The 25,450-nt window shown below is 40.8% G+C and overlaps 1 long non-coding RNA gene across 1 annotated transcript; it reads left to right on the top strand.

The window, feature by feature from the left end:
* The first annotated feature begins 2,234 nt into the window (after positions 1 to 2,234).
* On the top strand, positions 2,235 to 25,148 carry LOC137147364 (uncharacterized). Its single transcript, XR_010918191.1, has 3 exons — positions 2,235 to 2,431; positions 23,249 to 23,323; positions 24,938 to 25,148. It is a non-coding gene; the product is annotated as an uncharacterized lncRNA (long non-coding RNA).
* Positions 25,149 to 25,450: the final 302 nt, after the last annotated feature.

Genomic DNA, 25,450 nt, shown 5'->3' with positions numbered 1-25,450 from the left:
TTCAGGTAGGCAGAAGAGATCACATGAGTTGGAATTTGACAAGAACTAAACTCCCAATACCTTTTTTATAAATTGTCCTGAGAACTTTAATAAGTGGTCAAGAGGACCTTGGTTTTGCATCCGGGCCAGATGATGGCTCTCAGCCACTATAAGAGTTGGGCTACACTGCATCAGGTTTTCCTGGAATTTCCCCCCCAGGATTTGGAGGAATGAACCCTGGGGCAGGAGATTTGGCACAGTTCTCTTGGGTGAAGCAATCCCTCTTCAGAAAGGGGAAACTGAGGATGGAGCCAATGATTTCACGCAAATTCCAGTGAGTGATTAGATCAGAGCTAGCTTGCTGACTAGTTGGGGGTTGACTCGTCTTTCAACTCATCCCTGCCCTCTGCTTTTGGGGGGACTAGCTCCACCCTGGATCTAGATACAGCAGGTCTTGTGTTCTCCAGCCCCATCTGTGGCTAGCCCCTATGACAGAGTAGCAGGGGGAAGGCTCCTTGTGACTCTTCTTTCTGCTTCTCCAATCCGGCCCAAGCTTGTTGCGTTGTTGCTTTTAACTTAATAATTGTGATATTTTCCAGTGCAGCCAAATTTCTTCAATACTGTTCACAAGTCAAGTCTCTTTCACGTCTGTCGTGTAAGGGTTTGTACTTATCACACGATTTTTCTTGGTGCGCTGTATATAAAAGGATGTTAGCAGATTGTCAATTGCTTATTCATGTCAGGTGGAGCAGACATCGAGGGGCAGCTATACCTAAACTTTATGGGAAAAATCATTTGAATTTTAATAACTTTGCCTTTTACCCGTGTGCCTTCTTCATGCCTAAATTTTTAATTTTGGGGGGTTGATTACCATACGAATTGCTGTAGGTGATTTTGTTTGAAGGTAGTTAAAAATTAGAAAAATAAGGATTAATCTTGACTGAATTTTTAATCATGTTTTCAAATGAATTACAGCAACTAAATGCCAGCTGTCATGGAAATGCATTTATTAAAAGCGTACAGAATCCAAATTGGGCCGTTGATCAGTAGCTTCGGCTATTTAGCACGATACTTGTGCCTTGGCCAAAAATATGTTATGCTGCAATTCAGTGTTACATCATCATAGGGTGACAGGGCGCAACAAGGGAAAAAGACCAGGGCAAGAGAAGAAGCGTGGTCCACTGGTTAGAATACTGACTTAGGAGACCTGGATGCAAGGCCCTGATCTGTCACAGGCTTTCTGTGTGAGCACATCATGTAGTGTCTCTGTGCCCCAGTTCCCCATCTGTAAAATGGGGATAATCACACTGCCCTACCTCACAGACGTGTTCTGAAAATAAGCACATTAAAGACTGTAAGGTGCTCAGATACCACAGTGATGGGGGGTGGACTTACTATGGTAGTACAGAAAGAGCATGTATATAAACCTGCTTTGGGACACATCTTTATGGCTACCTACCCATTTCTAAAACTGCTGTCATTTAAATTTGGCCAGGCCGGAGAATCTGGGTTGCTGTAAAACAGATATGTATGGGAAGTTCGGTGGGATCTTCCCTGAAAAAGTTGAAATTTCCATGGAAATTTCCTGCAGTTCAGAGGGTTTTAACACATTTCCAAAGAGAGGTTTTGCATTCTATCTAGTAGAGAAAACTTGTGTCTTTCCTCTCTACCCTTCAGACTGCTCCAGGCTGCCTCCTTCCACTTTTACAGTGCACTCTCCCTAAACCAGCTGTTTTCCGTGTACACAAAGCACACAGGGATATTGATTCAGCCAAGCACTTAACACTTATTTGGTATCATTTCTTCTCTTGCTTTTTTTAATTATGGACACCCAGAGGTCCTCTTGTTGAATGTTTGGCAGGAGCGAGATCTATGGTTTCAAAAGTTTTCTTTTAAGGGCATTTTAGCATATATTTAAATGATACTGCTCATAGTTTGCCTGTTTTGGCAATTCCATTTTTGAGGAGGGGCTTTCCTCAGTCTAACATTGGCCGAACTCTGCTGCCGTCGAAGTCAGTAGGAGCATTTACCCTGGACTTCAGTGGATGTTCAATTTGGCCAACGTGGGGTGTTTTTGTAAAGTCTGGCCCTGAGGGGATCAGGTACCCAAATTACCTGCGACAGGCTCTGCGAGGGAGACTGAGCCAATCTAGATCCACCTGTGGAATCCTGAGTGGCAGTTAATTAGGTAAGGCGCACCTGGGCCTAATAAAGGCTTATGAGATGTCAGTCAGGAGCCCCAGTGCAGAGGAAGCTCCTGAGGAGACAGGCTGTTGAGGGGAACTGGGTAAGAAGCTACTTCCAGTGGTATTTCCCTGGAGGGCAGGGGCTCATGGAGAATGGCACAGGCCTAGAGAGAAAGTACTCCCAGGCAAGAGACTGGAGCACTCCTGGAGAACGAGCTGGATGTGGGACCACCTGGGGAGCGACTAGGGACTGGCTCAGCAAAGAGGTATGCACTATGGGGGTTAGAGTGGCATGTGTCTGAACATCCAGCAGAGGCCCAAGCTCCAGGCAGGGAATTCAGCCCTAGAGTGTTCTGGGGCTGTCTGGGTAGGACATAAAACTGATTAACTCAGAGGTGTAGAGTTTCCAGAAGAATAGCGGGATGGAGCTTTCGTTTATTGTTTGCTTGCTGTCCTTTTCTGTTAAATAAATGAGACCCGCTGAACAGGGAGTTTTTTAATACCAGAAAGGCCATCTTGGACGTGTTTACACCCAGATGAGGGGAAACTGAAGCATGAGCTTACCTGCCGCACATACCTCATCACAGAAGACGCGTTGAGGTGTCCTCCACACGGTTACACTTCCCTTTTATTTTGATTCAACCTGTTCCAACTAGAGTACGGTGTCACACAGCAACTTTTATTTCCCTCTGAACTTTCATGGCTTGGCTAGAATGAAGGTCAGACCCTTATTTAGGTTTTCTGTAACCTAAACCTGACTGAGTTGTGCAAAACCAAACCTAAACCCCAGTCTTATTGATCCTTCTCTTGTTAAAGGGAGTGTCAACTCTCATGTTTCAAGGTATAAGATAACTTTCCCGATGGGCTAGTTTTCTCCTGGCCCTCATTAGTTGGAAGTTATCTTACAACTGCTGACTGCAGGGGACCTTCTTCTGAAGCATCTGGGATTGGCCACTGTTGGAGACAGTAACCTGGATTAGATGGACCAATGGTCTGATCCATTCTGACACCCCCTGTGCTCCTTGTTCTAATACATATAAGGTGGATACATTGGATTTGGTTATCTTTTTATTGGTTTTTCTTTCTTCTCTGTGGCTTGGGAGCACATTTGGGGATCTTTGTTTCACTTCAAATTCACTTTTCTAACCTTGCAATGTTCATCCGTTTCCATGGATTGTTGTCTTAGACGGCATTAAGATCATAGTTGATTGAATTTATTGATTTCTGACTGATCTCTCAAGTGTTATTTCAAATTCATGTTCTGCCAGTGGGAGCTTATGTTGGACAGCTCTGTATTATTTATTATACATGAAATAGCTCCTTTGCCGACTTCTAAGCACTGCAAGGATGTAGGAACAGAGGGGAGCACATGCCAGTATCTTTACAAACTGGATTTTATCGGAACAGTCAGAGGATAAATGAAAATAGACACATGGGTAAGAAAGAAAGACCATTTCCAGGGCAGATTGACTTCTGTATTCCCCATTAGTGGAGTGACGTCTATGCCTACATGCTTGCAAAGAGTCATCTACTGAAATGATGATACTTATCTACTTCTTATCAGTGCTGCTGGTGTTTAATTAAATTAGCCTTTATAAAGTGCTTTGGGATCCTTGGGTGGAAAAACTACAGAATTGGAAAATGCTTTCTTAAGAAAAATATTTTAGTGGATAGAGCATAATCCTCAGCTATCAGGGCATGACAGGTGAATGAGACGTGGGCGCACAAATTGCTTGCAATCATGGTGGAATTACGACTTGACAAGTCGGAAGCCAAGCAAAAGAACAGAGAGAGATGATGGAGAACAGCAGTGAGAAAGCAAGGCGGATGAATTCAATCAGCTGTTTGTGATAAGGCGCAAAAAGATCAGAGAACAGCAGAAAAAACAAAATTAACATGCAATGAATTCCCTGAGCATGCTGCTTGTTGCCATTACTGGCTTTGGGGGTTGCAAAATACTTTGTGTAAAGAATTTCTGTTCTCACTGCTCCTGGGCAATTTGTAGTCAGTGGTGCTGCTCTTGTTTCTGAGCTATGTACTGTTTCAAACAGCCATCCACCTAGTGTTCTTCTACAGCAGTGCATGAGGATCCGTTAAGCAATGTCCTCCTGATATTCAGGTCCAGCAGCCTTCCACATGCACTGGAGTAGCACAGTGGCTCAATGAGATTCTTTCTATTCTACTTATCTCTCTAAACTATTTTAGGCTACACTCAGCTAATCCTTTCCTCTAACAAAACCCCTCAAAGATGTTGCCCTCTTTACAATCTCTGAAATGATGCTCCTCCAGCACTAGTCCTGTTTCAGTAGTTTTCTTGGTACAGACGTCTTAGCATGGAAGAGCAGTGAATTCCAAAGTGTGTCCACCGAGGAATGCTACAACAATCCAAAAGCTTTGCTGGTGCAATACGTTTTCCAGTGATGGGCATAAACTGAATACCCAGCCAGACCACCTGGAGGACCTAACCAGAGATCAATCCTGGTGGCGCTTGATCTGTAAGGAGGCTCTGTCCCTTTGGAATCTGCTATGATGATAATGTCAGGACCACAGTTCTTTGCAGAACATTTCAAAAATACCTTGCCCATAATGCTGCCTTTGTTTTCCATAGCCTTCGATCGTTGCCTAGTTGGTGAAGACTGTGTTGCCCTGGTGTTTGACGCATGGTGGGTATTTTGTTTTCCCTGCCAGCTCACATAGGGCCAGATTGTCAGAGCTGCTGAGCAGTCACAACTCCAACTGAAATTCATGGGAGCCATAAATCTTCAGTACCTCTGAAAATCAACCCAAAATGTTAGTGTTCTGTAAGGTCTGGTCTGCTGTCCGCAGGGTGGCAGTGCAGAAGAGGTGCTCCTGGGGATGTGGGACAGGTTTACAGACCTTATGTCACTCAGCAATGAACCCTCTGGCCATTTTTGGAGACTTGTTCCATCCAATTTTCCTCAGCTTGAAGGATGGTGATGATTGTTACATGGAGCAGAGGTATAATAGGAAAGAAAATTGGGAGTATTTTTAGACAAAGATCCTCCCTAGAGAAAAAACATAGCTTACATGGAAGGAACAACCAGACACACACAGGAGAAGCACAAAAATCCAGTAAGACCAAGTTCTTAAAGATATTTAGAAATTTCTTCAAGTGCTGATTCCTGTGTGTATGCCACACATGGGTACGCAGTCTCCTACTACCACTTTGCGCTTAGTGAGCCAGATTGGTGAATTATGTTAATAATTCCTTGAAGATTGTGTCTGTCTTCCATCTATCCTCCTACCATTACAAACCTTTTCAGTGTTTTACTTCCCCCTTCCCAGAAAACCTTACCCCTCTCTGTGAGATGTGACCATCATCATCTCACGTTTAATCATGATGGGAAATAATAATAATCCAGGCTCTGAGCTATATCAGTCTCATCTGTCATTAACTTTCTACTTTTTGTTCTTAACAGCCTCATTGGAGTTCAAACTGCGCTGTGCATCTTGACAATATTAATCTAATCTGTCAGTAACTTGCCTCTGTTTTCCTTAATCACCCCCACTGGATCTTAGGCTAGTGGTTTGTTGTTCTTACACAATTATACTGTTATCATCATTATCTTTTTAGGGCTATTGTCATTTTCTTGCATTAGCAATCTTTTCATGACATGATAGCATGTTACAGTTAACGGTGAATGGATTTAAAAAATTTGGGTCAAGTTCCCAGGAATGCTGAGGCTAAACTGACCTTCATGCAAAACTTAGCTGAACCTCTTAGGCGTGCTCAATTATCTTGCAAGATTTCTGATACCTTCTCTTTACCTATTCGGCTCGAGATACTCGAGATACCAACTTGAATTTGCAGTAAATTGGGGGAAGATTTGACTCACTTCATATTAAATCTGGATTTTGCCTCTCCAAAGTAAACTAGTGTATGACTGACCAATGTGACTGTTGCGTGTTGTGATATGTGATGTTATAGACCAAGTGACCAATCCAGTACTGCTTACCCATGTGAGTAGCTCCATTGAAGCAAACAAGCCCTTACCAAAGGTTATGGGAATGGACTCCAGGTACCCTTCGCCAACAATGAAGTGAAGGTATTTCCTTATAACATCTGTAGTGGTGTTATTGAGCTTAGTTATTTCATAAAATGACTCATGCTAACAAACTCTGACCCCCTTTCCTGGATTTACAAATTTCAAAAACTTGTTGGTTAATCTAATTCCTCCTTTTATCAAACTCATTCGTAAATGCTTCTGTCTGTATAACCTGTCACCATCCCCTATATCACTATGTATTTTACACATAGTTGTCTTCTCATCTTGGTCATACCAAAATGCAGTGCTTCCAGTACTTCCTTTTTCACGCTGAGCTTCTCCAGTTTCCAGACCCCATCAACTGAGATCATATGAGTTCCCAGATCTTTTTCATCCCAATCATCTGTGGCGTTTGATCTTTTTATCTTTCAGACTACAAATAATGACCTGCCTTTCTATTGGACCCCCTTAAATATTGTACAGGCCTCCTTCTCACATGTCCAAGTATTTGTAAAATTATTTCCTTCTGGCCATATGGCCATTTAATAAGGCTACCATATCATAGCCTCAATGGAGTTAATGCCAAGTCATGAGGTTGGTTTGGATGGTGATTCTGAGGTGATTTAGCTATTCTCTGTGGATAGTGATTTTTTTTTTCTTGTTACTGAATTCTGACTGGGAGTCATCAGTCTAAAATAAGGCAGTAAAATCACATCACCTATAAAAGTACAATGGAGGGTGATTGGAATTATAAGCTGTGCAAAGGGACATGGTGCATTGCTATCACATAATGCACTACAGTAATAACATGAATGAGGTCAAAGGGAGAGAAACCATTAATTAAGATGTATCGCCAGAGGAACAGCAAATCATTGGGAAAAAATGCAAGCATGAGCTAGATGCCAATAAGTGTCACGAAAACTAGACAAGATACGTGTTAGAAGGATGAACTAAGGGGATTCTTGGACACAGCAGATACGTGAAAGGTTTTCAGTAGAAGAATGGTTAACACAACAGGCAAGACCTTTATCCAACAGTGAATTAGATAATAAGTGTTGACTGAAGTAAATCTTATAGCTAGAAAAATATTCTCCTTTCTTTTCCATCCTTTCAGAAGGGAGCAGAATATCCCTATCTTAGTTCTGTCAAAGTTCTCAGTGCAAGGGGATTTATTAATGTTTATTAATATCCACATCTATGGGCTTGTCATGAAGGATGCTTATTTATGTTGTTTCCTCTCACCTCCTTTGATCTGTTTTTCTAAGGGATAAATGGTGCCGAATGGAGTTAAAGTCCTGACAATTGCAGTGGGGGCTGAAAGACTAATGATACTGATGATTTGACTTTTGGATTGTCTTAGCATTCCTTTTTTGTAGATTTCACCATGGGTTTGCATGCAGCACCAGGCTGCTAAGTGAAGGCTGAAAATTGTGCATTTAAAACCTTAGTCAAAGAACTAATACAAAATATGACATTCACCTTTATTTTTAGTACAAAACCAACTAGAGGATATGTAAATGAGCACAGACAATGTGGGAGTGGCCTGCTGACTAGCTTGGTGGGGAGATGTGGGCGGGGAGGTGGCATCAGGATTCTGGCAGAGTGATCCTTGACTGCCTGTTTTAGGGTGCCTGGACTGCAACCCAGTATAGAGGGCAGGCCTGGGTTCCCCTTCCAACTACTGGAAAGGTGGCGTGAAGCACCTGAGTTGGGGGTAAAGACAACCGAGAGCCTCAAGAGATGGGTATGGGGACCATGGAGCCCAGAGTTGGGGCTAAAGATCTTTTGTAAGGACACTGGAATGTTATTTGTTGGATTTTCTGTCCACCCGGAAGGGGTAGGACTAAAGCATGACCAGTCCAGAAAGCTGAGTCACAAGACATGGCAGACCACGCCCTGTGGCCATTGGTAGAGGGCTATAGTGGAGGACAGCTTGCTACTCCACATCCAACTGCAAGGTGGTATGCCAGCAGCGAATCCCCCCCTCTTTCCAGGCCCCCCTTATCCTCTGTGTCAGAACGTAGAACAAGGTTCAATCTTGCCTGCCATTATTTAACTCTGTGGAGCATTTTGGGGATACTGTCTGTATAAAAGATGTTACATTGGATTCAATATCAACTTTTCCCTCTGTGTCTTTGGAAAACAAATTCTTGCATTTTTAAAAAAGTAGAATGGCTTTGCATGCTTTTATTGCTTCTTAACATGTAAGGAAAGCTTTACCTGAAATATTTTCATTTGGGGCTGTTCAGTTTTGTGAGACTGTGAATAGTCCAGACCTTGGCAATTTTTCTTTCCAGGTGGCCACATTTCACAGACCTTTGCTTTACAGGTGATACCTTTCAAACAACTCTAACACCCAGGTAGATGATTACATTCTTATCATGCTCTTACAGAAACAGTATTTGATGTTTAAAAGCCTATGCATTGAAAGCTATATTCTTCATTCCTTCCCCTCCCCTGTTTATTTCAGGCTACCACAAAGGTTGTTTTCCCCTTTACTTTTCATTCTTTTTAAAAACATTGAATTCTCAGTACTAAAAATACTCAAACTGTTTGTAAAGGCCAAGGCTGGGCACTAATTTGCCATCAGGAGTGAGGAGGGCTAAGTAAGTATTTTTATTGGTATTGCTTTTTTGACAGAAAGTCAATAACAAAGCAATATTTATAGAAACTCAGGAATGATTTTAAGAATACAGTTCTGCTTCAAAGAGATTATTCAGAGCAACACTGAAAATTTAATCACTGATCACAACAGATGAAGTTTTTTTCTATCATTACAGGCAAGAGTTGCAATATTTTATGAATGAAGAATAATCTTGTTGAAAACAATACACAAAGAACTACACAGAATATTTGGGGGCTCCGGAAAATATAGTCAACAATAATGAAGGTAGAGAATGAAAGCTCAGGGTTAGATCTGAGTCTTTGAAAGATGATTTGCAACCACAGAGCTTTGAAACAGAGTTTAGCCCCTCGGTATTTTTTTTTTCTCACAAAGAACAGGTAAAATTTTCAATGCATAGGTTTTTAAACACCAAATACTGTTTCTGTAAGAGCATGATAAGAATTTAATTGGAATTGTAATAGAGTGAATAAGAATTCAATAATCCACCTGGGTATTAGAGCTGTTTGAAACTGGTGAATAGGGAGCAGCCTGTTTTCTCTCTTTTTGGGTTCTCATTGTTACATTGCAACCTTCCAGCAAGAGGATTTATCTAATCTCTCTGTGTGTATGCCATGAACATAACATATTACAACAAAAGATGGCCTGTATAGTTCTCTTTTGGGTAGAGTCTGTCTTTTTGTTCTGTTTGTACAGTGCCTTGCACAATGGGGTCCTGGTCCCTGACTAGGGCTCCTAGATGCTACCCCAGTAGAAACAATAAATATGTAGTTCAGGTATTCCCTGTATTGTTCACCTCTAGGTTGTCACAGCAATAGGCTACTACCATCATCCATGCCTCTGTCACTCAAGACTGGAGATGTGTCACTGTGCCATTAACAGGGCATGTGGAAGTGGAAGGTGCAGCATGCGGCAGCCTACTTTCTAAGCAGCATAGCTTACCAAGAGCTCGTGATACCAGCGTTCTCACTGCTCTGTGATCTGCTCTGGTTACCTGCTGGTTTCCAGCTGGGACATAAGTCATTTATTTTAACGTATGAAGCCCTGGACTGCATGGGTCTGCCTGTCTGAAGACTGCCTTAATCCCCATGTCAAACTTATGGTCAAGAGAGATCCTTGGGTTGGATTTGCCTTGATTTAACTGAGGGGGTGGACGGTGCACAGTGTTCTGCATGAGAGGGTGACTGTTTATAGAGAATGGAGTATTGATGGGGAAGGCCCTCACTATTGAATTGTGTTGGGGGTGGAGGATTGCTGCTGCTTTTGTTTGTATTAGGTTGTTTTATACAATGTCAAAGGCTTTTGGAGTAGCAATGGATGCCTTTCTGTGTCACTGTAAATAGCAAGAAACAATACTAGTATGATTTGTTTAGATACCTGGGTGTATTTTCTAGAGCCTTGGTGCAAATCGTATCCTACAGTGGTTCTCAAGGTGCTTCTACATTGATATTAGCAAAAAGTCCTAAAATAACATGCACACGCTGTATCTTATTGGCTGCCCTGAGTAGGGGATTGTGTGGAGATTCACTGCCCCAGGGTGAGCTCCATAAGGGATTGTGCCCCTTCTGAGGCAGCATCCCTTGCAAAATCTTCCTTGGCCCTTCAGTCTTTTAGCACCAAATAGAGGCCTCCTTTCTCTGAAGCAGTTGGCTGGCTTGGAAATGAGCAAGATGCAAGCCATCCCCATTGGAGTGCTTTGCATCCTGTTATGGCTGCTAGGAGGGTGCAAACTTAAATCTTATTGTAATAATAGCTGACACTTTTGTAGAGAGCTTTTCATCTGTAGATCTCAAAGCATTTCCCAAAGGTGGTCAGTATCATTATTCCCATTTCACCGATTGGGAAACTAAGTCACAGAGAGTTACAGTGACTGGTTCAAGGTCATCCAGTAGGTCTGAGCTTGGAATTGGAACCCAAGTTTCCTGAATCCCACTTTGGGCCCCTAGCCGCTGGGCAGCACTGCCTTTTAGGTATAGTCCTTTATATTCTGGTAGTGCATTAGGTGTGTATACTTCCTGGCAGATGTAGAGCTGATATAGTCAATTGCATAAATGTTTTGTTTTCAGACCTGCGCTTATCAAATGGCCATACTATACTGGCATGCCTACATTTCTAATAAGCTCCATGCTGGGACAGCTATTCACAGTGGAAACCCTCTCATTTATCAAACCTTTTTTCTCAATACAGTTTCTTACATTAGATTATCTATCACTGTACCACACATACACTCTAATGTGGGTCAGGAAGAATAATAAATTCTCCCATGCCGTGGTTCATTTTATTCCCATTGTGTGATATAACTTATGAATTTCAGTACGTGGGCTAGATCTTCCATGGCATAATCTCAAAATGTGATTGATGAGATACTCAACACCTGCAAACTCGGCTTATCAGTTGTTGTGAGCACTGTTCTCATTTACTATTTGTCTTATGCCCTGACCTTGAAGGCTTTTCACAACTGTTGAATTTGCATATGAGCATAACCTTTTTCTCTCTTTATATCCAGTCAGGCACCGGGGGAAATGGAGGGACAAAAGAACATCAATACACCATTTTTTAACTTGGTTTCTCACAGGAGTGGCGAAAGGCACATACCTGAAACACTGCTGCCAAATTTCAGCTCCCTGTGGTGAAATATGGAGATGCTGTAGCTTCTCAGTGAAACAGCTGTATGAATTTTTTTAACATGGGTAAAATGTTTGCCTATCCTAGTTTTTAGAAACAACAAACCTTTTTGGCTAAAATACTTTCCAAATGAAATCCTCACCCTGAGAGAGACATCTGGAATGGAAAATTTCAACCCACACAGTTCAAGTTGAGGAAAGTTACAAGCAACTGAAAATGGGATTTTATATAATAAAGTATCAAGCAACCTTAAACAGTGGCACTACCACATCGGCCTAGAATAGTTGAATGAGTTCTGCTTACACAGGTCAACACAGTTGAGTGCTTAGTAACTGAGCTGGCTGAGGTAGGATGTGGTCTGGACTAGAAAAGAAGCACAAGTTTGTACGCAGGGCATTCGAGAGATTTCTCATCCTTCTGGGAAATGATTTATATTGCCACTCATCTTCCCTCTTAGAAACAGAGCTGGGAGGTAAAGGGGGACAAACTGAGCCTGTTTAATCAAAGCCCAGGAAATGAAAGCTGGGAAATGGCTAGTACGGGAGGTGCATTAGTGACAGTCTCCAGTGCCTGTATTTATTGTGTGGAGGAGCTACTCAAATGAGAAAGAGGGGAGGGAAATCAATTCTTTAAATGAAATTGTCTTTCCCATGGTGGAGGGGTTGAGTGAGTTGGCCTGTTAGAGGCCCCGTCTAACATTAATTATTCTGTGATTTGGCTGGGTTCGCTTTCCCCCTGCAGAAAGGCCTGTGGCAACCTAAAAGGTATCAGAGAATGAGAAAAATGCTAAGAATCCATCAGCAGGGTGGGCTGCTTCCCTGAAGAATGGCGGGGGGACTCCCTTGGATCCCACTGCGGTATGCTGAAAAACAGTGCTCTTCATGGAGATGTCCCCAGGTCGTCCGCCTGCTGTCCATCCTCACGATGAGCTGGATTCCTAGCTGCATGGCTCCACCAAAGGATTGAGTACCTCTTCAGTCAATTCCCAGTGGATTTGTGGGGGGAACATACTGAAGCTTCATTAAAGCCTGTTCTTGCATGATTTCCAAACCGGACGCATAGTCACTAGAGGTTCAGTTGGTTTGGGTGAATAGCCAAACTTGGAGTTGCTATTCTTTACTCTGAGGGCCAGCTCCTCAGCTTCCATAAATCCATGTTATAGCTTCACTGATGACAAAGAAGCTGTGCTGACTTACACTAGCTGAGGATCTGGACTTAAACCTTCTAGCGAGTTATCAGGCATCAATGTAAAGATTAACCAGCCTTTTCTTTTCCTTCCTATATTTATACCTTATATACCTGGACATTTATTTATCTATCAGATGTAGGGCTTGTCTACGTGGTTTGGTAATGTGCTCTATGGGGCGTGATTTCTAAAGCTCACTAACATGTTGCATATTAATTGTTCTGTTTAGATCCTGCGGTGCGCTTTAACCTAGTGCCGTTTGAAAGTGTAGTATGTTGAAGTGCATTAGAGATACTTTAGTACGCTCCACCAGGGTCTACATGGATCAATTAATGTACAACACATCAATCCACTTTGGAAACCAGACCAGTGCATTACCCCGCCTGCATAGTCAAGCCCTATGTTTAACTTTTCCTTCTAGGATAAAAAAAATCTCATTTCACTGCATGTGCAGTCTGGCAACAAAGAAAGCTATTTCAGCATATAGTTTGCCTTATGTCCACAGATATGGATTATGCCTGTTCCTATGGCCACAATTACTAACATTCCAGGAAATTGACCATTGCACTAATATTATGTAAATGCAGGCTTGCATTCAATAGATAGACTGTAACCAAAGACAGACAAACTACTAACATCTTTTCCATCTCTAATTTTTGAGTCAGTAATTTTGTAATAATTAGCCATCCCTCCTTCTGTTCTCTGTAAATATGCTTCGGGATGTTTGATAGAAAATTGTATACATTTGGAATTAAAACCTCATCCAGAAGGCAGCGTAACTGTACACTATAAACTATGTTAAATAAAGGCAGGAAAAAATGTTGCCACTCCAGTAGGTTTATGTGTTACTATGAACCTCTAACCCCCTGAGTACACTGTATCTGAGCATACTTGAAATGTAGCGAGTGGAAACCATTCTTTCCAGACTGGCAATGATTCAAGAGAGGACAAGCCACTGACATAAACTTGTGAAGGTTTTTTTCCTCTTTTGTATCTCCCAACAGACAGGCTACAGACTCCCAACAATGTCTTGTGTTCTGTAAGAGGGTGCCAGTGTGTCTGTGTCTCTCTGTCTACAAAGAATTGTGTACATAACATTGCCAAAATAAATGCTGAGAATTTTAGCAGAAGATGTCTTGTATTGTGCTGGGGTTTCCGTGCCCATTTGTTTCTGCTTTCCTCTGATATTTTAAAACATTGCCATGACAAGGGTGGTGTGTTTAAAAAAAAGTAGATGTGCAATAATATTTCAGAATTTTGGAAAGGATAAGGGTGTTCAGGATGCTCAGCACCTTGAAGAATCAGGCCATGAATTTGGGCCAGATACCTAAGTCTGTATCAATGGCCTGATTCCGTGTCCTCTCCCCCTCCCCCCCCCCCGGCCCGTTACACACGTATAGATTGACTTCACTGATATAATGGCAATGCAGTGACACTGGACTAAAACAAGTGCAAGGCTTTGATCCTGCACCCACAAAAGTCCGTGCCAATGCTCTTACTGACTTGAATGGTGCAGGATCAGACACAGAGTGAAAGAAGAATCAGGCCCTCAGTTTTTATGCTATTATTACACAGCTAAACTGCCATTAATTTCAATGAGCTCTTTCTTCAGCAAGAATTTAGGAACTAGGTAAAGGCTTCAGGATTGGGGACCCTTTGGAATTGCATAGAAGAATCAGAAATGTGGGGGGAAGGGTACTCAAGAAGTCATTTAGTCCAGCCCCTTGCTCGAGGGCAGGACCAAGTAAACCAAGAGCATGCCAGACAGGTGTTTGTCTAATCTGTTCTTAAAATCTTTCAGTGATGGGGATTCCCTTGGTAATTTATTTCAGTACTTAAGTATCCTTATAGTGAGAATGTTTTCCCTAATATCTAACCTAAGTCTCCCTTGCGGCAGATTAAACTGATTACTTCTTGTCCTATCTTCAGTGGACATGAAGAACAATTGATCACTGTCATTTTTATAACAGCCTTCCATGTATTTGAAGACTGTTATCAGGTCTCCACCCAGTCTTCTTTTCTCAAGACTAAACATACCAGTTTTTTTAACTTTTCCGCACAGGTCAGATTTTCTAAACCTTTGATCATTTTTGTTGCTTTTCTTTGGATTCCATCCAATTCGTCCACATCTTTCTTAAACTGTGATGCTCAGAACTGAACTCCAGCTGAGGCCTCACCAGTGCCAAGTAGATCTGATCAATTATCTCCCATGTCTTACATATGAAACTCCTGTTAATACATAAGAACATATAAAAACGGCCATGCTGGGTCAGACCAATAATCCATCTCCCCTGTATCCTGTCCTCCGACAGTGGCCAATGCCAGGTATTCAGAGGGAGTGACTAGAACAGGTAAACATCAAGTGATCCATCCCGTCAGCTATTCCCAGCCTCTGGCAAACAGCAATCCCTGCCTATCCTGGCTAATAGCCATAGATGGATCTATCATCCATTAACTTATCTAGTTCTTTTTTGAACCCCGTTTTAATCTTGGCCTTCACAATATCCTCTGGCAAGGAGTTCCAAAGGTTGACTGTGTGTTGTGTGAAGAAATACTTCCTTTTGTTCATTTTAAAGCTGCTGCCTGTTAATTTAATTTAGTGGCCCCTAGTTCTTGTGTTGTAAGAAGGAGTAAATAACACTTCCTTATTTACTTTCTTTACACCTGTCATGACTTTATAGACCTCTACCATATCCCCCCTTAGTCATCCCTTTTCCAAGCTGAAAAGTCCAGTCTTCTTAATCTCTCTTCATATGGAAGCTTTTCCATACTCCTAATCATTTTAGTTGCCATTTTCTGTACCTTTTCACTTCCAATATATCTTTTTTGAGATGGGGCCACCAGATCTGCATGCACTGCATGTGATCCACTGTAACCCTCAGATCCTTTTTTGCAATACTTTCACCTATCCCATTATTCCCCATTTTGTATTTACACCCATTTGATTCCCTCACCCCCAAATGTAGTGTTTTGCTCTTGTCTTTACTGAAATTCATCTTGTTGATTTCAGGACAATTGTCCAATTTATCAAGGTCATTTTGAATTTGATTCTGGTCCTCCGAAGTGCTTGCAACCCCTCCCAGCTTGGTGTCATCTGCAAATTTTATAAGCACACTCCCCATTCTATGAATGTACATTAAGACTAATCTACAAACCCTCTCACAGCTTTGTTTAGCCATTACCAAGGCAAAGCGCTCATTCGCTCTAGTACGAATTGACCCTCAGTAAAGACTGAGGACTGAATTTACAGAATTGTCCCAAAATAACAGTTTCAAGCTTTGTGCCCTGATTTAGCAAAGCACCAGCATGTGCTTAAACCCCACTGGCTTTAATGGGATTTAAGCCTGTGCTTTGAATTGTGGTCCTTAATGTCTGAGACACAGCCCTTCGAAATCAATGGAAAGACCCCTGTTGACTTCAATATGCTTTGGATCAGGCCCTTGTTTTGTGTCATTGTTAGTTTGGAGGGAACTTTGTGCTCCAAAGACACTTGTAATCTTCAGAAAGAAACAGGATGGATGTGAGAGGAAAGCCAAATAAGTTAAAACTTCTATATAGGTGTAGATTGTATGTCCTTGAAATTAGATGTAGATTGTACTTGAGCACAAAATGTTGCTACAAATGTCAAAGTTAGAAACTTTAAATTCTCTGTTTTCATTATGCCTCCCATTTTTTATCTTAACACATCTGGTGTATCATAAGGTTGATTAATTTATCTCCTCAACAATCAACTTTCTGTGCTTTTATGTAATTTTTTTTCAAACACTGCACTGAGAAATTACAATTTAATTAGCTGAATTAACAGGTTTTTTAGGTTTGTGTTGCTTTCTCCGTCTTTCGGACTTGACTATTAAGTATGCAACATAACATGCGCCAATGCACTGATACAATACAAATCAACATATTTATGTTACAAATGTGTTTCCCTTTTCAATTTATTTGCTGATGCTAGTCAGGTGTCTGTAATACAAACTTTTTGTTGTTGAGTTCAGAATCAAATTCACAACCATATTGAGTTCTCAGGCTGACGAGTACAAGAATGTTGCACTGATACGCTGACATTTGGTATAGCTCAGAAAGAAGGAGTTTTTATAAAGCATTTACTTTGACCTTGCTAACAGATGTTTCCCCTATAATAGATTAAATACAAAATGGGCCAAATCCTGGTGTAATCTTAGAAACTTCTTGGGGACCACCCTTCAGATACTAAGCAGCATGAATTGTTTCATTATATTCAATTATGCAAATAGGTTTGTGAGGACTACTCGCATGAGTAAAGTTACTCGTGCACAGGATGTGGCCCCATGAAGTTGCTCCAATTTTAGCCTGGTATACCAAAACAAAATTTTTTACTTACTAGATTCACTCGCATGATCACATATTTGCAGGATCAAATATCTTTGGAAATTAGTCAACTTACTCTCGATTTGCACTGGTGTGAGATCAGATTCTGACCCCACCTATCTCAAAATCCCACAAAATACATGAAAGCAAACAAATATTGATTTACTTTTTCCTTTGGTGTAGACTGAACCAACCTCTAATACTGGTCCAGTTATCTTCATGGAGGGGAGAAAAAGCCCTCATTAAATGACCCGGGGAATTATAGGCCTGTCAGTCTGACATTCAATCCCAGGCAAGATAATGGAGCAGCTGATATGGGACTCGATTAATAATGAATTAAAGGAAGGTAATATAATTAATGTCAGTCAACAAAGGTTTATGGAAAACAGATCCTGTCAAACTAACTTGATATATTAGTTTTAGGAGATTATAAGTTCGGTTATAGTGGTAATAGTGTTGATGTAATATACTTAGACTTTTGTAAGCCATTTGACTTGGCACATAACATTTTGATTAAAAAACTACAAAAATATAAAGTTAATATGGCACACATTACATGCATTAAAAGCTGGCTAACTGGTAGGTCTCAAAATGTAATTTTAAATGGGGGAATTATAATGAAAATGAATGTGTTTCTAGTGCAGGGGTTGGTTCTTGGCCCTCTCCTATTTAACATTTTTATTAATTATTTGGTAGAAAACATAAAATTATGACTGATAAAGTTTGCAGATGACACAAGAATTGAAGGAGTGGCAAATAATTAAGAGGATTCAGAGTGATCTGAGACACTTACTAAGCTGGGTGCAAGCAAACACTCTGTGTTATAATGGCTAAATGTAAACATATACATCTAGAAACAAAGAACGTAGGCCATGCTTACGATGGAGAACTATATCTTGGGAGGCAGTGACTCTGAAAAAGATTTTGTGGATAATCTGCTGAACATGAGTTCCCAGTGTGACACTGTGGCCAAAAGAGCTAATGTCATCCTTGGATGCATAAATAGATGAATCTTGAGTTGCAGTAGAGAGGTTATTTTGCCTCTGTATTTGGCACTGGTGCATCCACTGCTGGAATCCTATATTTCGTTCTGTTGCCCACAATTCAAGAAGGATGTTGCCCACAATTCAAGAAGGATGTTGATTAATTAGAGAGGCTTCAGAAGAGAGCCATGAGAATGACTAAAAGATTAGTAAATACGCCTTCTCGTGATAGACTCCAGGAGCTCAATCTGGTTAGTTTAACAAAGAGAAATTAAGGGGTGACTTGATAACAGTCTACAAGTACCTACATAGAAAACAAATATTTAATAAAGGGCTCTTCAGTCTAGCAGAAAAAGTTATAACATGATCCAATGACTGGAAGTGAAAGTCAGAAAAGACTAGAAATAAGGTGTAATTTTTTAAACAGTGAGAGTAATTAACCATTGGAACAACTTACCAACGGTTGTGGTGGATTCTCCATCCCTGACTATTTTACAATCAAAACTGGATATTTTTCTAAAATCTAGGCTCTAGGAATTATTTTGGAGGAAGTTCTACGGGCTGCATTATACAGGAGGTCAGACTAGATAATCACAGTTGAATCACTTGGAATCTGTCAATCTATGAATAGCACTCATTGTAATCACATATAGCTCTGTGAGCATCAGAATACTGTGCCTCTCACTGGGTGTGAGCCTGGGACAGTTAGTGAGCAAAAGCCATCACTGAATGGCAAAGAGAAAAGGAATTAAAAAGAATTAAATGAGGCAAAAGAAATTCAATAATTTCCATTTGTATGGAAAGGGTATAATGAGGTAGGGATGCATTTCAGATTTATCTCTGGAGTCAAATCAGTCTTTAGAAATGTACAATACTTCCCTTTACCATCCTACAATATATTTCACTCCAGGGTCTCAAATGCACAGTTAGGGGGAATAGTTATGACATTAGGCGGCAAAAAGAGAGGCCTTTGTGTTGTTACCAAGCAAAGGTAATTTATCTTCATGCTACTAGTTAGAGACCCGTAAGAGTTTTCTGTCAGTGGCATATCCTATGTATCAAAAGAGGAAATTGGGCATAGAGTAACGACTGACCAGTTACCCATTCCAAAGAGCGGCAGCTTCAATAACGTCATGGAATGAATTGATGCTTCCTATGGGGAGCTGCCAAAAAAGGAAAAAAATATATTAAAAAAAAAACCCAAATCCCCAAAATGTAGATGAATAAAATAGGTATTAATACGATTCAACAACTGTTCCCTTTTCCTTTATCAGGCAAGAAAAAGAGCCTTCTGCCCTGGAGATTTAAATATACCTTTGGGTATTTGAGTATTCCACTCTCATGCTGCAATCTCAAGCAGCAAAGCCAACGGAAAGGAACATTCTGTTGGAGTCTAATATGATATAATTCCCTATCTCTCAGCTGCGCTGCTTGAGATCCCAGCATGAAGAAATGTGGACCACTGGATATTGAAACAATCCATTATAATACCAGGGCTGTCTTAATCTGAACGCTGCCTTTAGATCTTTTAGCAACGTGTAGTAGAGTTCTACAGCTTGTGAAAGTGGCTGACGTGTATGTAACATGAACCTGCAGAAGAAAGGGGGCTGGATGAACATTATCAATGGGCTGCATTCTGCTCTCAGGCAGGCCAATTGTTGCTGTACTGCCACTTTTTTTATCCAAGCGCTCTCGCAATACAGTTGTCCAAAGCTAAGTGCCTGGAATTCGTACTGAAGTTTGTAAGCCACGTTCATTTTTTTTTCTTGTGGGAAGGGGTAAATTAGTGCAAATGGCTGACAGTCCGGTGCACAGAGCAGCACTGGCGTTTGATGCAATACATTGAGGAGACTAGTTGTTGGGTTTTGGGCTTTTTTTAGTATTTCCACAGAACGTGCTGCTAAGTATCTGGGCATGAGAACAAAGCAGCTGCAAAATAAATGAGGCAGAGATAAAAGGAAAACCTGGCCTTGCTGGAAAAGAGGCACAGAGAGAACTTGCCAAGACCAGAGACAAAGAAGAAAGGCAGGCTGGCAACTTGGAAAAGAGAGTTGAAAGAATAACTTGCGGGGACACAATAAAGAGGCAAGGGCCGTAGCAGAGAGTCGTGTAAACCTAGATTAGGAGAGAGGAAAACAAATGTAATAGAAGCTAAATCAACATGTAAATCAAGTGTAGAAAGATGTTGTTGAATGGGAAAGAGATTGGAGAGTTTTTAAATCCTACATTCTTTTAACCCCTGCAAGCCTATAGCTGGAATTTATCACTAGCCTCCCATACATGTTTTCCTTGAATCATCTGGAAAATACACAGTATTAGCAATTAGATGAGCTTTATCAGAGATATGGTTATTGTAGGGTGCTTTAGTCAAATACCAAGTGATTGTTATGGGTGGTTGTCATTGCACCCCAGTTGACTAGTTTGTAAAATGAGGTTAATGATACGTATCTACTGACTAGGCTGTTCTGAGACATGTAGAAGGTTTGTACTGGCACAACGGGCACACTGGAAGAAAACTACAGTTGGGGACTTTGGCTTTGCTAAGAAATTATGGAGAGAAAACCAGCCCAAAATCATGCTGTGATTACATAGGTGTTAATCTGGAGTGACACCACTAAATTCAGCGCCTGCAATGGGTAGAGGCATATAGGAGCTCTATCCGAGTTTCAAGAAGATAGTGTGAATGTGAAAATAGTGAGAGTCAATCTTCTCATTAACACCAACTTTTACTTAAGCTAATTCATAACTTACATTAAACATATACCAGTCTGGGATTCCACAGCATATTCCCTGTGTCCAGATTCTGTTCTCTATGAATTTCCCTATTGACAAGATAGTGCTGTAAGTGTGATTCATTTTAACAGCAACCACCCTCCAGTAAGTACCATCAGAAAAGCCTCCACTAATATAAATGTCGTTACTTTCCCCTGTAAATTCCAATTCTCCTACATTAGTTTTGGAGGCTAATCAGTCATCAGCACTGAAATTAAAAAAGGGGCATCTAAAATGTATTTTTAAGGTTATTAAGCTAAAAAAGAAAGCTTCCAGATGGAAGTGATTTTAATAGTAAAGAATAATTATGCCATCTATAAGCGTATCAGGCAGCAGACTGTGGATGGCGTGAAAACAAATTCAGACCCTGTACACAGAAAATCATCAGGGCATATACAAATGCCCTAGTAACCAGGAGCCAGGAAACCACAGAAATCTGAAACTATGGCAACTCAGTATAGGAAGAAGCATTCATTGTGGGGAGAGGAGGGAAAGAGATTAAAAACAATAGCCCCTAAATCTCTATATCAGCTTGGTTCCTCATTTTCTCAGCAGCTCAAGACCTTGCTTAACTCTTTCACCCTGCCAAGTAGAATTCCTTTCCTGAAACTTCCCAGAAGCAGCTGTCCATGAATTTATTGTGGGAGGAAAGTTTGTGGTTTCACACAAGTGTAGTTAGCTGGGAGGGCAGGTTCATTAATGTCCTACCATATGTGCTAGTTTGTGAATGAAGGGAAAAAAAAACAGAATGAGAATTTTTAGTGACAGCACAAAAGGTGCAAAGAAAAATACGGAAACAGAACAGCTTCTTCCTGTAAGGAAATTTACAGTTTTCAGAGGGTTGTGCTTTGAAGAGGGTGGAGCCAATATGTACACCAGCTGAAGCTTGTACCCAGTGTGTTTTGGAGATAGCACATGCAACATAGTGCAGTGACAAGGGATCAGCAAAGAAGCAGAATTTCATTTGGGAGAAAAAATGCACAAAAAAAGTTGAATTTTGCCTGTTTTTCTCTTTTATGAATTTGCTTCAGCTGCCTTTGTTTTGGTTTTATATAAACCTTGGGTCTAATTTTGAGCAGGGGGATTTAGGCCAGAGTAAATGAAAGCAGACTTTGGTGTTTTCTTTAGTTGATCCAGTAATATATGTTAAATTGCTAGATGAGCGGTTTGTTTTGTTTGTTTGTTTGAATTTGAGAGTGCTTATCTGAATGCAAACCAACACATTTAATCTACATTTGTTATCTGAGAAGGTGGGTGAGTTGTAGAGGCAACATCCATTTCTTAGTGAATAAAAAAAAAAAAGATAGGTTTTTATCTCTCATATTTTACAATGATGCCTCTCATTTTTCATAGACATTCTCTTAAAACTCTTTAAACAGTTTTCTGTTAGTCTTTCTGGGGCTAAAGATGTCATTGGGGGAGGGAACTAATGGATTTCCAAAGCACTACCTGTAGTCTTGGTCTGTGCATTTACGACTTTAGACACGGTAAGATACGTCAGAGTCATGCAGGAATGGTGCAAAGAGATTTAATAATATATACTAAATGGATACCACTTGCTGCATATTTAAAAGGAGAGATTTTTTTTCATGCACCTTGTAGAATTGAGGAGAACGATTGGTCCAAGATCCATGTGGATTTGTGTGTGTGTATGTACTAATGTACTGTTGTATACACACTGCCTGCATATGTACATGCAAATTAGCATTTAGGTAGCTAAAGCATTTTACATATGTACTGAAATTAACTCTTGCAACAAGAAGGTCTGGGAACAAATGTGTGCAGAGGTAATTGGTCTCACTTCATGAAAATGTGGTCCTAGCTAATCATGCTTATTGTGCAGCATTATGGCTCTCATCCTGGAGGGGGCTACCCGTTAGCTGCAAAGGACTTGATTATATATAATCCTGTTTTCATTGAAGTCAACAGGGAGTTATACTATTAACTTTACAGGGACCAGGATTTCACCCAGGTTGCATTTATGTCTTGTAGTGCCACTGCAGCATTGTATTTGAACGAAAAAGGAAGCCAATAGAAGCTTTTTGCAAAGAACATTTGCTGGACTGGGCCCATTGTTTAAAACAAGCATAGGGAATTCTTGGATTGAAAAATCCTCTATAAATTTTCTTATGGAAGGATGATACAAACAAAATCTGATACTATCACATGTTAACTTTCTATTTGAAGCACCACAGTAACTTACTTTTGGTTTACGGGCCATTAATGAAATCTAGCACATTAGCTATTGAATTTTCAGAGGCACTTAAATATTCAGTCTGTTTTTCTGGATAAGGTACTGAAAGAGCAATGGAGTTTTACTCATTTTTAAGTATGGAAGTTACGTGATCTGTCTCTTCTGCATTTTTAAATGTGTGGACCTGGAGTAAATTTTGTTCTTCCCATCTAAACAACTACATCTGGCAGTTTCACCGTATTTGTCTGATAGTATAAGTCACTGTATCCTGGGTAGTTTTTTGGCATGTACTAATGACACTCTTGATCAAAGTACTCCCAGCCACAGTCATATATGTGTTGCTTTCCAGTGTGAAATTGACAAGGACGGCATGAATCTGACAGCTCGAGTCACAGAGGTCAGGATCAAAAGCAGAACCCCGCAGGTAAAGAAGACACTGAGTTAATGTAGCTGGCTGTTGTGTTGTATTGCAGGGGGTGCACTGGAAACCTGTTGCAATTACTGGGGTGTCTGGAAGTGTGTAACAAAAAGTATATTCCCATGGTGCTCTCTATAGGCAGGTAATCAAGTGTCAGACTGTAACACCTAGGAGAAAATTGAACCATGAAGGAGTGAATGCCACTGAACTCAAGAGACAAACTTACTGTGAGAGGCAGGCAAACAGCTGAAGGGGCACAACTCCAACTGATGAATGGGGGGGAAAGAAAGTGGGAAACTACTAGAAAAAGAGTCCATATTATACCGGATCAGAGTGGAAGGTGTGAGTACATGCACTATATGTAGGGGAACCAGAAAAATCGGGACAGGGAGTGGGGAGGTAGCAGGCACCTATATAAAACAAAGCCCTGAGTATCGGGACTGTCTCTGTAATGTTGAGACATCTGGTCACCTAACTACATGATCTAAATCCATAGATAGTCTGCAGACAGCGGTAGCATGGTGCATTGAGTGACAGTGTTCTGAACAGGGCAGAGCTCTGTCAGGTGTATGATAAGCAAGAGCCCGCCTACATTTTCTTCTATTATTGATCTGCTGTCATTGTAGTATCAGAAGACAATGTATGGATTGGGAGTGCTGTGTGTAACTGTTAACTGTCCTTCCATATATGGGCCTGTGAAATGGCCAGGCTCATTCAACCCTAAAAATTAGAGCTTGTTGGAAAACAGGAACAAATTTTCATTGTTGGTTTCAGTTGTAATTTTTGAACTAGCTCTTCTAACGTATAAGGGCATTCCACCTTTACTTTAGTGGGCTGGTTTGTGAATAGACTTACAGGACTTGAACCTAAAGGTTTTTGGCTAACCTGAGGGTCAGTCGTGCATTGCCAAACCACGTCTAGGTGGTTTTAGTGACATGAACATTTATCCACCAGCTGATGTACTGAGACCATCCTGTTACTTCACAGAGGCCACCCAGCAACCTTCTGATATTAACAACTTTCAATCAGTCTCCACCTGGACTGAACTCCTACCATTGTCCTAGAACTCTAAAGCTCTGTAGTCCATTAATCAGCCTTCATCACCATGCAGAGCAACTCTCTTTTATATGGTAGCATAAAACCTACTGAAGGTTGACAAAAACGGGTTTCTTAGTGGAGGCTGTCTAAAGGTGGGGCACAACTGTACTCCATTGGGCAGATCCTTTGCTGGGGTGCACTGTTTGAAATGGGACTGCATTAATGCTCACTAGGGAACTTTTAATGCGTGCCAGCAAGGTCAGTGCGAATGGGTATTAGATTTTACACCCTCTTAGAATGGGCTAACGTACCCTGTAGACAAACCCTCACTAAATTGAATACAGCAACCAAATCATTTTTTGTACAAAAATATTTTATAGCAGTAAAAATCAAGTAAAAAAACAAAAGCTTTATGACAAACCTTAAGCTATGAAAATCCTTCTTTAAGCCTTTTTAAAACCTGTGGCATATCTTTGATTTTCATTGATTTTCCCACAGATATTCATATTCAGTTTTCATTCCATTTTCCTTCCACCAGTCAGCAAATCCTTTAATTACATTGCTTCTTCCCACTGTCCACAGCTGCTTTGTTTGTTTTCATGGAGCCAGGTTTACTAAAGGAAAAAACCCAAATAATGCAACTGTCCAGAGACGGACAAACTTGACTGGATTTCAGACAGTGCTGGTGTCGCTTTCATAGCAGAACGTTGCAGAGTTTGGTTGCATGTGCTGGAATAAGGAATCTCTGAAAATATAGCAATGGTTGTAAATTGCAGCTAACAGTGAACAATAAATGCAGTGATTTTATTTTCTTTTACACTGAAGTGTTTTGTAGAAGTTGTTCGGGTTGGTTCTCTGGATTTGCTGAGGAACGTGTCACTCTGGGGGAAGTCTGGGAGGCTAATGCTCCCTGCATATTTGAAATGATGGCGATCATCTGATCAATCAACCTACTGCAAAAATGCTGATGAGCTATGTGTTACAGCCTGACTGGAGTTTAAAGGCCAAATTCACTGTGAGTGCAACTCCGAGGACTTCAGCTTCAAACACTTTATTCTAATCTGGCCTTACATTTGTTTCATAGAAAGTGATAAG

Source organism: Emydura macquarii, unplaced genomic scaffold, assembly GCF_026122565.2.
Source record: "Emydura macquarii macquarii isolate MOO-44397 ecotype Brisbane River unplaced genomic scaffold, CSIRO-AGI_Emac_v2 contig_554, whole genome shotgun sequence".
NCBI classification, from domain to species: Eukaryota; Metazoa; Chordata; order Testudines; family Chelidae; genus Emydura; species Emydura macquarii.
Note: the sequence above shows the minus strand (reverse complement) of the source record. Positions and strands in the feature narration are given on the sequence as shown.